Source organism: Tripterygium wilfordii, chromosome 17 (assembly GCF_013401445.1).
Source record: "Tripterygium wilfordii isolate XIE 37 chromosome 17, ASM1340144v1, whole genome shotgun sequence".
In the NCBI taxonomy this organism is placed as follows: domain Eukaryota; kingdom Viridiplantae; phylum Streptophyta; class Magnoliopsida; order Celastrales; family Celastraceae; genus Tripterygium; species Tripterygium wilfordii.
In genome coordinates this window covers 10,099,473-10,113,325 of record NC_052248.1, presented here as the reverse complement: position 1 = coordinate 10,113,325, position 13,853 = coordinate 10,099,473, and positions in this window count along the sequence as shown.

Sequence of the window (13,853 nt, the reverse complement as noted above, 5' to 3'; positions counted from 1 at the left end):
GCTTGTAAAAAGAGGGGAAAACCCCAAGATTTAGATTTTCTTTCTCATTCATTCACTTTTGAACATCTAGACACCATTGTTTTTCTCTCTCTTTCTCTCTCTAGGGTTTTATTTAGTTCTTGTGATTTTGTTTGTAAACATTGATTTTCATCTATAAAATTGATGTTTATATCCATTATGATGAGTGGCTAAGTTCTCTTTCTAGTTTCTAGTCCCGAATGATGGGTGTAAGGTTTCGATTACTCAAGGTATACTCAAAGAATCATAACTTCGATTTCTCTCTTTTAATTTCGTGATAGTTTTGTGATTGGATATATGAGAATGACATATTTGATTGTATTCTTGGACTGTCTAGTCTAGGGATTGCACCTAATGTGTTCGATTGAGAATTGTTAAACCCATTGCATGATTTCCTTAATTAATCGAGTTTTCCATTGCATAGCTATTAATTATGTGTATTGATATGAGGTTTTGGGTTAATTTAGGGATGTGCATAGGAGAGGTATGGTTAATTGATCTTTGAGTGTGAGACTAGGGTGTTACCCAAGTCGAGCCCCAAGGGAGAACATTAATGCATAATTAGGTGCTTATCCCTTTGCGTTCATCGTAGATTAAGAGACCCGATGACCTACATGTATGAATTGAAGTCTTATATCCCAGTTCTCTTTGCATATGCATGATTGATAGTATCACACAATGCATTGTGTATGGTTGTGTGTGTTTGCAATGATACCTTGAGTATGAGAACCGAGTAGCCACCGAGAAGAATTAAAGACTATGTTTTTAATTAATTGTTTTGAATCCAATTCTCACTTATTTTGATTACAAAACCGCTCATGCTACCGAGTCATTCGACCCATTTCGTTTACTTGCTTTTATTTGATATTCATTGTGTTTATTAGTGTTAGCTAATCATTTGCATAACATTCACCACTAAATTTGCATTGCTTCCTCGTGGATCGATACTGGACTCACCAGTTTATTACTTGTCGATACCCTACACTTAGGGTAAGTACACACACACTTTGATGTCGGTCAATGTGCTGATGTTTGTTATGGATATCATTTTGTTACGAATATGCATTATGAAGTTATGGATATTGTGGATGTGCTAATGGATTTTTTGTTTGTTATTGGTAAGATTATGTAAGGGCCTTTTTGAACCATTTTTTCAAACATCAAGGGCTTAAATGATTTATTTTCTAAAGTATAGGGTTATCTTTGAATTAAAATTGATGGAATAATACAACATTAAGCAGCATACTTAATTTTATTATCTATACTTTATATATAAAGCAAAGGCTCTAACAACAGTTGATATTATCTTGACACCTGGATTGCTATTCTTCTTAGTTGATGCCCACGTGGACTCTTCACTGCTTCCTATTTCTGAATCAAGCACATACCGTTTGTTTAGCTAAATTTCCCACATGCCAAGCCAAGAAAAAACAGAAAAACAATAAATACAAAAAAATGAAACGTCTTGTACCTATCGTGCTTCACTGATTCTCTCTCTACGAGATCTTCTTTTGCATCGATTGCGTAGGTAAACCAATATTATTGTCTCCTATTTCTTAGTTCTGATACTTATAGATATTAATTCATCCGATTACGAATTGAAGGGGTGGTAGAAGCTAGAAGGTATTAAAGTAAGGGGATCTGGCACTCCGACAGGTACGATGTATCAATAGAAGAATATGAGACAATTACTTTTACTTGAAGGGGTGGTAGAACCCTAATACGTTGATCTGTAATGTTTAATTTGTGCATTTTCTGTAATTTACAACATGTATTAGGTTTTGATAATATTAATTTCTCGATGTATCTTTTAGCCTATTGTGACAGTATGGTGTTCGCCTACAATTTTTAAATATGAAATATAGAGGCATATGTGTAGGTTTTAATTTGCAATTCAGTAATCTATGCAGTTGTCATTTCAATTTAGTGTGCAAAGCAATCCCTTTTTTATGATATTGCAAAACTCAAAAAAAAAAACAAAAACATACCAGCGCATCTCACGGGATTCTGACTAGTTAATAAATAGTAGACTAAAACCATCATTGTTAGACCTAGAATCTCGTATTGAGACCAGGATTAGTTTTGTTTAGGGTTTAGGGTTTAGGTTTAGGTTTAGGTTTAGGGTTTAAGGTTTAGGGTTTAGGTTTAGGTTTAGGTTTAGGGTTTATGTTTAGGGTTTTGCTACTATACTTGTTTCTACATGCTTCGTTTCTTGTATTTTATGAATATGTTTGGCGGATATCACTACACTCCCAAATCAAATCAAGTAAGTCAAGTCTTCAAGTCAAATTGGTGGACTTTCAAATCAAGTTAGAATTCTCTCAAATAAAGTCGACATCCTCCAAACCAGTTTTGTAAGCTCTTCAAATCAAATCTAAAGGGGTCTCTATCAACTTCTCAAACCATGTTGGTGACCTTCCAAATCAAATTAAAAACCTCCAAATTCAATCAAAACCTCCATAACAACAAATCATTTAAAGCCTCCAAGGCAGAAAATCAAGTAATTAAAGACCTTTGCAGCACCAAATCATGTCAAGGACTACATAGCATCAAATTTAGTCAATCCTCCAAGGCAAAAAAAATAAAGTAAACATCTCCGTGACACCAAATAAATTCAACGCCTCAACGACAATAAGTTTAAGTCGACACCTTCAAAAAGGGATCAAATCCACTTTGAATTAAAGCGGTATCAAATTCGACTAAGTCAAAGCGATATCAAATTCAAAAAAAAAAAAATCAAATTCAAGTTCAAACTAAATCAAGTCTTTCCCAGTCATTAATCAGAGGATAGCGCACAGGAAGAGTGCAAGTCAAGAAGTGAGAAACCTATTTCAAATAAAAGTTGTTTCAATATTTTTTGCAATTTTAAACTATGTAAGAATTATTGTCAACAAATTGAATACACAATAAATAATATATTTACTATTTAATATATAGCATATAGTGTTATATTATTTTTTGGATGGGTAGATTGGGTACAATTTAAGCTCATTAGTTTACAAGCCCGTCAAATGAGCTCAATTAGTTAACAAGTCATTAAACATTAAATGAGCCCAATAATCATGATAAGTTTTGAGTGTTTGACTATACCACTATGGAGATGATAAGCACAAGGTTCCTTGACAAGCTTTAGAAAAATACTAGCAGTCTAGAGTAGATCAAAGTCGAAGACTTTGGAAACATTGTTACCGAAACTCCTTCCACCAAGAACTCATCTGAAATCGATAGTAGTGCTTAGTCGTAAAGATCGATACCAAATTGGCTGTGTACGTATGAAAGCCCAATCATTCAAATTCATCAACAAATATCATCAATTCATTATAGTAATTGAGGTTGATGCCGTCATCGATGTTGAGGCCTTGAAAGGAGAAGCACTGACCGTCGCCGTCGAATCACATACTCACCGTCATCGTTGTTGATGTAGATGTCTTTAATAGTAATTCACTAAACTTGTTGATTTTCTTGTAAACCGTCGGTTCACAGTTTTCTTGTAAACCTCTGATCCAACCTCGAGTCACATGGCTCAACTACTTATGTGGTATAATTTGAGCAAAAAACGTGATGACCGCCGATTCATGATTTTTTCGGTTGGATCGATAGGGTTTTGAAAACTATGCTACCATCTAAATCAAACGATATGGAAGAAACACATTATGGATTTATAGACGATAAAGTAGAATCTAAGTCAAATTTCACCCCATCAAACTTGAGATGATCACACTTTCTACTCAAAGTCGTCAGAGAAACTTATACAAGTGATCATGACTAAGGCAACCACAACTAATACTGAGGATCCCGTGTAAGATTTGACTCTCATTATTGGAAAGCTCATAAAATCCTTGAAAGAAAACGACAATTACTTAGTTGTGCTCTTAAGCCAATTGGAATCTCAAAGTCTAGTTGGAGAAGGCAACCGTGATGTTTGTTTTCTGTAAGGAACAAACATCCAATAAGGGCAAACCTTATCGAACAACAATAGCAAGAGGCACACGATTGGGTGACAGCTCAAAATATTAAGTGAGAAGTTGCTTCAACATGGCATAAGTCAACTCAATCTAAGTTTTATTTTTTCTTTCAATAACACCGTTTGATTCGGGTGAATATGGTGCAGTCGTTTCATGAATTATTCCCAAAGATTGAGCAAAATAGTTGAATTCAAAAGATTCATATTCACGACCTCTATCACTTCTAACTCATTTAATTTTTCTACCGAATTGATTTTAAACCTCTTGAAGAAAATCTTTAAATTTTTCAAAAGCATCACTTTTATTTTTCAACAAGTAAACATAAGTAAAATTTGAAAAATCATCAATAAAAGTGATAAAATATCTATTTGCTTTATGAGTTAAAACACATTCAAATTCACATGAATCAGTGAGGTTAAATAAAGTAATTCAGTAATTTTGCAACACTTTTATGAGGTCATTTTGCTATCTTAGCTTGACTAAAAATTTCACATTTTTTTAAAAATCTTTTGTCATCTTTGGCAATAATCCTAAACAACTCATGGTTCCCACATATCAATTATTAATATGACACAAACACGCATGCCACAAATTAATAGGAGATAACATACAAACAGAAGCAAATGTTTTATTATCATCGACATTCAACTTAAACATTCCACCACTAGCATATCATTTTCCAACAAATAAACATTTCCTATTGATTACAAATTTCATCGCCCCATGGACCCATTACAACCTTGATAAAGACTTCTTGATTCATGAAGTTACATGTTCTTAATAGTGTAGAATGAAGATGTTTAGATTTATCCTCATGACAAGAGATACCATAGGTTGCATGAATCATAGGAATATAAGGGCATGGCCTATGTGGTCGCTACATGATTGTCATAGAACGTAACGAATTTTTCGAGTTCGAATGTTAGGAATAACAGGAATTCCTAGTAAAAGTAATTTCGATATAACCAAGAATGAAGTATTGAATAGGTTAGGGAAATCGACTATCAACATGGATGATAATTGGAATTAGTATGCCAAAGGAATAGAGTAACATTGGTAATGGTGAAATTAGACGCCCTAGCGTTTTCTCTCTTGATTTAAGTTACCGACTTTGCTTGCTTACATTTTGCTTCATAGTTTGTTAATTTAGTTTAATTACATCATCAACTTTCGATCTTTCAAATAGAATTTAGGGTCATTCATAATTGGTACTTAGTGAATTTCATTCAATCAATCCTCGTGGGTTCGACACTCTACCTTTCACTATTACTATTTGTTCGATTTGTACACTTGTGAATTTGCACAATTGATGACATCGTGGGTCGTGGTGCAGATTGCATCAAAATCAATTAGGCTCCGATACGTGTACGATCCCCAAATTTGCAATGCCAAACCGCTATGTAATTTCCTTGTTATTTTTACTCCAATTAATAACAAGAAATACAACTCACTCGCTCTCATCAAGATAAAGGAAATTTACCTATATAAGAAAAATTCAAAAATAAAAATGAATTTGCTTACATAAATTCAGAAATAGATTTATTCTAGTTAGTTCAATCTAATAATTTATTAAATCAAAAAAATTCAACAAAATATATAAAAATAAAAGAGGTGCTTCATCGAGAGGGTCTAGCCCCGCTCTATTCGAATAACATATTTTGTTGTACCTCTTAAAAACATTTTGGCCAATAATCTCATATCGTTAAGTTTTTTTTTTTCATTATTCGCATTACCGATGATTCAATAATATGATAATTGAGTGGTCTGTACTTAGTAGTTTGTCTCCTTTCAAACTATTTTTTTAGCATCATATTTAATGAGTCTTAAATACATTTTCGTTGAATTGGTGTCATAAAATTAAAAAAATTTGTTTGTCTAGTATGATGATTTTTGTATGGATCTTAAGAATAATTCATATGAGCATATACAGATATATATCATATCAAAATCACACCATGGCATCAAAATCACACCATGCCATTCTCCTAATAAAAGTTTCTCTATCACCTTTAGGAAGAACAACATGATTATGATCTCCATCAATAGCATCAATGTAGTTTTTAAAATGGTTTTATAGTAATGAAGAATCTTGGCAGAAATTTCTTCAAATTGACTCTCACTTGACTTAATAATGTCTATTGACAATAAATAGACATTATGCAAAATTTAGTGGAAAATCCTTCTAACAATTTTTCCAAATTGTTGAAAATATTCTTGCAATAACCTATCACCAACAGCCTAACCTAGAGCCTAACCTAGAGTAAAGATAAACATACTAAATACGTGACTGTTGGCTTGTGGCTTTGGAGGATGTGGTTAGTAATGAAGAAAGCAATAAGAACATGTTTGAAGAGCTTATCCATCTTAAAATTGACATTAATACTCTTTATCAATTGTTTTCTTGGATGGAGTCATTCGAGAATGAGGTAAAGGAAACAGTCGGAATACTGATTATGCTTATCTAAAGGGCTAAAATTGAGATTGTGATTATTGATGGTTTTAGTAAAGAGGTTGTGTTAGATTCACATATATAAATTTTTATTTTAATACTATTAGAGAATATTAATTAGTATTTTTATTTTATTGAAATATTAATGTTTAACGTTCATTTACTTATTATTGTTATTGTGGAGAAGTATTATAAATTTGGGACAAGTTTTATTGTAATAAAATTGTGGTTACTTATTATTGTTAGGAGTTTAGGTTATAAATTTGGGGTCTCAAATTTGAGACAAAATTAGGATTTCTTATGGGGTACGGTGGGGCTCAAATTCAGTCCATGATCGAGAACCACCCATCGAATTTAGGGTTTCCACAGCCATCCAAGCCCCTTTGTTGATCAAATTTGATTATGGATGTATTTATAATGTTGATCCAATTTGGTTTTCCACCAGTTCTTGTTCAGCTATCGTTATAAGGGCTAACTCTTTATTAAGAGTACAAAGGTTTAAATAACTCATTTCTTAAAATACAGGGGTTTCATTGTCCCAAAAATAATAAATTTCAAAACATTCCAAAATCATGTAAGTCATATATTCTCAATTGCATGAAAATTTTTGGACACATGTCCAAATTCAATGGCCAAAGACACGTGGCCGTCGAGTAAGCAAATAGCAAATTATACAAAAAAATACATTTCATTACTTAACTGCCACATAAGAACAATTATAACAGAAGTTAGTATGAGGGGCCACTTTGGCCCATTGTTACAAGTAGAGGGGTTTGGATTATTCAAAAAAATAAGAGAACTCAATCGAGCCGTTTTGTAAAGTATAAGGGTTTTTTCGATACTTCTCCCCTATTATTTTATTGGTATTTGTTTTTTTTTTTTTGTTGTTCTTGATTCCTGGTGGTTATTTTCATTGGCTTGATTTGTAATTTCTTAGGCTACTATTGCGGCGCTAGATTATGGAATGAATTGTTGGGACTTATATCATTTTCAAAATAATTAATAACACTAATATAATAAACAACAACAATTAATTTAACTAATTTAATATGTTAAAAAATAATCTTTTTCTTTCCCATTACCTTTGTTTTTTTGATAAACGTCGTCTCATTGCAGAAGGCTTACATATCTTTTTAGGGGCAGAGCATACAGTGTTGCCCTTACAGTAGAAAGCTTTTTGATCCTTTTAGGGAGAGAGCAATCAACTAGATCAATCATTTGTATTTTGCGCACCTCCTTAGATTTTTTGTAATTTTTGATACGCTTCCTTTTTGTGGACTTTTGTCTTTTTCGTAATCCGGTTGTTTCAAGCTAATAGCTTCTTTGTACACATTTCAAGAAAACGTAACTCTTTATCTCTGCCATAAGATGTGTTGATGTGCACTATTTGCACTCCGCACTTTACTAAGTACACCCATTAATATTTTAAGAAAAATAATCTTTCAACACCCCATTGACCCTACCATTGTCAACCCCAAATTTTTATATATTTCTTCTTCCTCTAGCATACCCTAAAACCCAACCAAGAAAACATATAAACAACCACAAAAGGGAAAGCCTTTCATGTGCTCGGCATAACCTCTGATGACATTCTCTTCTATAATTCGTGTTTCATGCACTTCTCTCTCATCTTTTTTCTGGATAGGACAAGTAAAACCCATTAAGGGTACATATTTCCTTCTGCACCCCCACCACAAATTACTCCTATTTTGAGTTCTTCATGAAGATGGGTTTGAAGAAAATGGGTTTTTAGAGCTTGAAGAGTTGTAGAAGTTCAACTTCTCAAGTAATTTCCCTACAACAAGCTCTTTTCGTTCTACTCTTATGCTTTCTCTACTTTTGGTAGTAATGTTGATGGTGGTTGTGACAATATTGGCTGGACGGCAACAAAAACTAGTAGCTTTGCAACACTCTCAGAGAAGATTCAACAGAGGAGGAAAGGGAAAGTGGGTTGCAGATGGTGTTTTTGTGAAAAAACACAAAAAAGGTTGTACTTAATATTGTTATGTTTTTATCTAGAGTTTATTTAGATTGTAGTGTACTTAGTTAAAAACAGGATGCAAATAGTTCTAATCTAGTTTGTTTCCACATGTTGATTCTAAATTTTTGTGAGTTAGAAATAAATGAAAGTAATAGAAGTAATAAAAGTATGAGATTATGGAAAAAAAAAGGAGTAGAAACTCCTATTTATGGAGAATATAAGGTAATACTGTTAGGACGGAACTAGCATTGGACATTAGGGGGTGAACTTAGTGCGTGGGTTCGGGCAACGCTCTCATGATTTTTTTTGGATTCTATATAAATCACTTGTTGACATTAACATAAAAGTAAAATATCACATTCATAAATTTGATAAAATGTTTACAATTGTTTTTTTTCTGAGTTCTCATGTTTTGAAAATATTATGTTAATATGGCAAACTACTCGCAAATGTAACCCACCCCCCCCCCCCCCCCATAATGAGTTAGTGCAACAGTGCCCTAAGTCTTTCGTATCTTCACGACTTGAAGACTGGTGTATTAATCTTGGGCTACTAGTTGCTAGAGTTGCGAGCTTTCATATAGTGCTTGTTTGGCACAGCGGTCCACAAAGTGGATCCGCTACCGATCCCGCTTTGCAGAACCGCTGTGCCAAACAACACAACGAGTTCAGCGGATCCGCTGGCTTATGGACAGCAGATCTGCTAGCAGTTTATAAGCTCTTATTAGGAGCTTATAAAGACGTTTTCACCTTGAATATTTTTTTAAATTTTTTTAAATTATGGGGCCCAAAATCATTATTTTTTAAACTTTGATAAGAATTAATGTGGGCCCCATAATCGTAATAATACATATATTTTTCTACTTAATATTATAAAATTATTTTTTAAGAAGAATTATAAAATTAAATTTGATATTTATAAAAAATTAAAAATACACATTAATTTACTAATTAACATTTTCAGTTGTAATATTTACTAATTAATTAATTAATATTTACAATTTATTTTACTAGTTAACATTTTCAGTTTTAATATACAAAAATCTATTATATTTTATTATTCCCACTTGTATCATATTATAATATTTAATTAATAAAAAAAATTTCTTAAAATTAATTTAAATAAGAATTATATTTATTAGATTAAATTTAATATAAACTTTTAATATAAAAATAAAAAATATAATATTGTAATACTTTATTTCAACAGTTTTTCCGCTAGCGTCAACTTTTACTTCACCAAACACCTCACAACATATTTCACAACTTTAAGCTCAACTTTTTTTTCACAGCTTTTTCACTAGCATTGAAAATCAATCTTTCCGCTCTACCAAATGGACCCATCATGTTTATTAAAGCTTGGTCCATATGTCATGGCTGTTGGGCTTGTTAATTAGTTAGTTCATGAGCCTCTGTTTGAGTATTTTGGTCCAACAGGAATCAGCTATGTAAAAACTTTAATCATTGGCACAATATGCCAATCCGGTACTTATTAGTGTACTTTTGGATATTTAGGTCGAACAAAAAAACACATGGACATAAACGTACTCTTGGGATGATCATTTACCTTTATATCCCCAACCTCTTTCTTTTTTCTCCGTCTTTTTTTTTTCTCTTTCTTCTTCTTCTTCTCCCCTCTTTCTCTCTCTCTCTCTAGATCTATTTTTTTCGCAATTTAAAGCTTAAAAAACTTTAGATTTATTGTTTCTTTTCTTCCTTGTTTTTATTTAGGTGTAGATGTTGGGTACATGATTTTTGTTCAGGATTTCCTTGAGTTTATAAGTGCTAGATCTGAAATAATTAATCTGTCAAGTTCTGTAAAATCATTTAGACATGTTCATGTTATTGTTTCATAATAAACAAAAACCTTGTCATATTTCTTACTAGAGCAAATGACCTTAAAAAAATACACAATCTATAGTACATGGTTTTGCATTACAACGTCAATACATTAACATGATAATATAGGTCAATATTAGTCTAATATTATTTCTTGCAACAGTAACATCATGATGTTATTGTTTGAAACACTAACATGAAATAAAAAATCTTAAATCCAAGGGCGACGGTTCGCTACATCACCACCGGTGTTAGGCTCCACTCACTGAGACGCACAATGCCCAGCCAAATTTTGTCCAAAATGACCAATGGAAAGGAAGACCTGAAGCTAGTAGGTTTTGCTCGCGTAATGTTAATGTTTCAAACAGTAACCTACAATCTCATATCTGTAATAATATTGAAACGGTAACATACGATCTCAGATTTGTATGATCTTAGATTTGAACTCAGATTATGATCTCAGATCTCATATTACAATCTTAGATATCATATTACATCTCAGATCTAACAAGATAAAGACGAAAACTAATAAAATAAGAAGAAGGATAATAAAAAAATGAAAAAGATGATTGTGGAGATGCGATGGTAGTGGAGGTGCGATGGTGGTGGACGGTGGTGGCTGTGACAGTGGTGGAGATGGAGAGTATGTGTCTTAGATATATGTTTTTTTTTTTGGGTTAATTACAATATGCTCAACGAAATGTAGGGGTGTTTTCATTTCACTCACCCAATGATGTTCGCTTACAATTCACTCAGGCAAAGATTCAAACGTTTGTGATTTCCTCACTCCGTCAACGGAATCGTTAGTCAATTGACGGTCAACACTGACCTGACCGTTCAATCTATAGGTGGACTATTATTTACTGATGTGACACTTCTTTTTAAATTATATACGTATTCGATATTACATTAAAATATTTTATTATATTATAAAATCTAAAACCCTAAAAAAACGTCTAAAAGAGGAAGACGACATTTGCAATTACCCTAGCATTCATTATCCCTTTCACTAGCCACTGTTACACCGAATTGATAACCAAATCTCACTAGCCTGTCTTATCCTTTGATTTTGCTAGACCCATCCAAATTTGTTGTTCAGACTTTGTGATTCAATACTTGGAGATGTCACGTCCTCAAGACCAATCTGGTGTCGGGTGCGTTTGTTTATCGATATGTGATTTTCAATCGAATTGGTTGTGTTGTGTTAATGGTCGACATATGATCCCATAAAGAGTTGTTTATTCTTTTTATTTACATGTTTCAGAGTCTTTTATTGGCATAGACCAGATTATTGGCATATTTGTGGGTTCAACTTGCGTCAATTATTGGTATGTTTGTCTTTATTATAGGTCAATGAGAAATCATGCTACTCCTGATCATAATGTTGGTGAGCCAGAATTTAGTGACAGTGAAGTTGAGGCATAGAATGTTGCAGGGGGTGTAATTGGTGATGATGATAGTAGTTACTTGCATATATTATTTGTTCCTCATATACTAATCCAATGAAGACCTGATTGGGAATCTTTCAAGCATGTAATGATGTTGATCTAATTCTTTTTTTTAGGCTCAAGCCAATGCTGCTAGAAATAGAGGCACTATCAACAACAGAGAAAGGGTAAGGGTAAGGGTAAGGGGAAGGGGAAGAGGGAGAGGAAGTTTCATACATCATCCAAGGAAAACAAGAGTTTGTTAATGGTTAAAGAGATGTTTGATGGCTGTCATGGATGATATGTTTTTCGGGCTACTCTATTTTAGTTTCTAAGTCTATCTTAGTCATGGGTTTGGTGGCTGTATCAAACTTCTTAATTTTCTAAGCAATTAATGACGAATCTGTCTATGTCTATTTTTGATGTGTATTTACTAGGTTTAATACAATATGCTTGAAATTTTTTAATGACGAATAATGTTACAATGTGCTAGAAAATATGCTAGAAATCTTGGATATGGTTGATTTGCAGTGTTAAAGTGATTAATGAAATAGAAATTCCACATTAGTTTTTAAAATTTCTTTGAAAAGAAGTGTCATGTCAACAAATAATAGTCCACATACACATTTAATGGTCAGGTCAGCGTTGACCGTCAATTGACTAACGATTCCGTTGACGGAGTGAGGAAATCGCAAACCTTTGAATCTTTGCATGAGTGAATTGTAAGCGAATATTTTTTGGTGAGTGAAATGAAAACACCCCTATCTTTCGCTGAGCATATTGTAATTAACCCCTTTTTTTTTAAAATTCATATCTATTGGAGAAGAATGGTAAATATAATATTATGTAATTATTAACTTTTAAAATAAGTACTTATGTGGAAAAAATGTACTTATATGGAAAAGAAAATTTTTGTTTGACTTATTTGTTCAACATTTATCAAGTGGATATTAAAATGACATTTTCGGTTAAATCATTTTACACACAAAGGGGGGCCAAAGTCTTATGAATAAGTTTTTATTTTCTTTATATCTATATCATTACTATTAAAAAAAAATTAAGGGGCGGCCGCCCCAGCTCTACATAGAATCATAGATCCGCCCATGAATACTGCATGGACGAAATTGTCCCAAAAAACTAATCGTTTAGAGTTAAAGTAATGAATATTTTGGTCTTTTCAAATTGCAAATATTCATTAGATAATTATATATCTTGAACACAAGGAAGGGCCGGGCCGGCCACTAAGGCAGCGGGCCGCCATACCGAGTACGGACCTTGCCGAGGCGGATCTTCCCGGCCCACAATACGTACTTGGGCTCCGTTAGTGAGATACTGGTCAATAGTAAACCGACCTTAACATTTAGTCATGCTAGTCAATTGAAAAAAGTAGGGCTGTTACTCGTATAGTAAATTATCCATTGGTATACCATTATCGACGTATTGGTTATCGAAAATAGCAAAAGACTGGTATACCGTTACCAATTGTTCGGTACGGTAAATTTACCGATGACTTCGGTAACGATAACGGTAAGCAAAGTTCAAAACCGGTAAATTTCCCGATTACCTACATATATATTAAATATATATTAATATTATTTTTAGTTTTAGTTTTATTTAATTATGACTATTAGATTGATCTAATTTAATCTAGACCACTGATTTTTTTAGTGTTATCATTTATATATCACTCGTAACAATTTCATTAACTTTAAAGCAGTGTTTGTTACATAACAAAATGCTTTGTTGGTATTGATTATAGCCTTTGCTTCTCTCTTTCCATTATGGTCTTTTATCTTTTATTTATCTTGTTTCTTCTAGCTTTCCTGCTGTGGAGTTTAAAACACTTCGGATACTAAAAATATTATAAATTAATAAAATGAAAGATTTTCTGTTATAGATTGTTGGAATAATATTATGTGAATTCTCCTTTCTTTTTTTCTCCGATTGATAGGTATTTTCTCTTATTCACATGTAGCACAATGATCCTTCTCATTAATCTATCAATTTTATTATTGGTATTGTAGGCAAGATGAAAGTGTTATTGTCTTATACAATGACTCTTAAGCACAATGTTACTTGTTGCTTTTTTTTCTTCTCTTTTTTAAATAGGTTTTAAGAATTGGTAAATTTACCAATTACCGACTTACCATTACCGATCGATCGGTATACCGACCA